The following is a 3,024-nucleotide window of genomic DNA, read 5'->3' as shown; positions in this document are numbered from 1 at the left end:
ATAACGTATAACGTTATATACGATAACGATATAACGTATAACGTTATGTGGTATTACGATATAACGCATAACGTTATATACTATTACGATATAACGTATAACGTTATATACTACTACGATATAACGTATGACGTTATGTAGTATTACGATATAACGTATAACGTTATATACGATAACGATATAACGTATAACGTTATGTAGTATTACGGTATAACGCATAACGTTATATACTATTACGATATAACGTATAACGTTATATACTATATCGATATAACGTATAACGTTATATACTATATCGATATAACGTATAACGTTATATACTATATCGATATAACGTATAACGTTATATACTATATCGATATAACGTATAGCGTTATATACTATATCGATATAACGTATAACGTTATATACTATATCGATATAACGTATAACGTTATATACTATAACGATATAACGTAGAACGTTATATACTATTACGATACAACGTATAACGTTATATACTATTACTATATATCGTATAACGTTATATACTATATCGATATAACGTATAACGTTATATACTATATCGATATAACGTATAGCGCTATATACTATATCGATATAACGTATAACGTTATATACGATAACGATATAACGTATAACGTTATATACGATAACGATATAACGTATAACGTTATATACGATAACGATATAACGTATAACGTTATATACGATAACGATATAACGTATAACGTTATATACGATAACGATATAACGTTTAACGTTATATACTATAACGATACAACGTGTAACGTTATATACGATAACGATATAACGTATAACGTTATGTGGTATTACGATATAACGTATAACGTTATATACAATAACGATATAACGTATAACGTTATATACTATATCGATATAACGTATAGTGTTATGTAGTATTACGACATAACGTATAACGTTATATACGATAACGATATAACGTATAACGTTATATACTATATCGATATAACGTATAACGTTATATACTATATCGATATAACGTATAGCGTTATATACTATATCGATATAACGTATAACGTTATATACTATATCGATATAACGTATAACGTTATATACTATAACGATATAACGTAGAACGTTATATACTATTACGATACAACGTATAACGTTATATACTATTACTATATATCGTATAACGTTATATACTATATCGATATAACGTATAACGTTATATACTATATCGATATAACGTATAGCGTTATATACTATATCGATATGACGTATAACGTTATATACGATAACGATATAACGTATAACGTTATATACGATAACGATATAACGTATAACGTTATATACGATAACGATATAACGTATAACGTTATATACGATAACGATATAACGTTTAACGTTATATACTATAACGATACAACGTGTAACGTTATATACGATAACGATATAACGTATAACGTTATGTGGTATTACGATATAACGTATAACGTTATATACGATAACGATATAACGTATAACGTTATATACTATATCGATATAACGTATAGTGTTATGTAGTATTACGACATAACGTATAACGTTATATACGATAACGATATAACGTATAACGTTATATACTATATCGATATAACGTATAACGTTATATACTATATCGATATAACGTATAGCGTTATATACTATATCGATATAACGTATAACGTTATATACTATATCGATATAACGTATAACGTTATATACTATAACGATATAACGTAGAACGTTATATACTATTACGATACAACGTATAACGTTATATACTATTACTATATATCGTATAACGTTATATACTATATCGATATAACGTATAACGTTATATACTATATCGATATAACGTATAGCGTTATATACTATATCGATATAACGTATAACGTTATATACTATAACGATATAACGTATAACGTTATATACTATATCGATATAACGTATAACGTTATATACTATATCGATATAACGTAGAACGTTATATACTATATCGATACAACGTATAACGTTATATACTATTACGATACAACGTATAACGTTATATACTATAACGATATAACGTATAACGTTATATACTATATCGATATAACGTATAACGTTATATACTATATCGATATAACGTAGAACGTTATATACTATATCGATACAACGTATAACGTGATATACTATTACGATACAACGTATAACGTTATATACTATTACTATATATCGTATAACGTTATATACTATATCGATATAACGTATAACGTTATATACTATATCGATATAACGTATAGCGTTATATACTATATCGATATAACGTATAACGTTATATACGATAACGATATAACGTATAACGTTATATACTATATCGATATAACGTATAGCGTTATGTAGTATTACGACATAACGTATAACGTTATATACGATAACGATATAACGTATAACGTTATATACTATATCGATATAGCGTATAACGGTATATACGATAACGATATAACGTATAACGTTATATACGATAACGAGATAACGTATAACGTTATATACTATAACGATACAACGTATAACGTTATATACTATAACGATATAACGTATAACGTTATGTAGTATTACGACATAACGTATAATGTTATATACGATAACGATATAACGTATAACGTTATATACTATATCGATATAACGCATAACGTTATATACGATAATGAAATTACGCATAACGTTATGTAGTATTACGATATAACGTATAACGTTATATACGATAACGATATAACGTATAACGTTATATACGATAACGATATAAAGTATAACGTTATATACTATAACGATACAACGTATAACGTTATATACTATAACGATATAACGTATAACGTTATGTAGTATTACGACATAACGTATAACGTTATATACGATAACGATATAACGTATAACGTTATATACTATATCGATATCACGCATAACGTTATATACGATAATGAAATAACGTATAACGTTATGTAGTATTACGATATAGGGTATAGCGTTATATACTAT

This window comes from Bombus affinis, chromosome 10 (assembly GCF_024516045.1).
Source record: "Bombus affinis isolate iyBomAffi1 chromosome 10, iyBomAffi1.2, whole genome shotgun sequence".
NCBI lineage: Eukaryota > Metazoa > Arthropoda > Insecta > Hymenoptera > Apidae > Bombus > Bombus affinis.
This window is presented reverse-complemented; position numbering follows the sequence as displayed.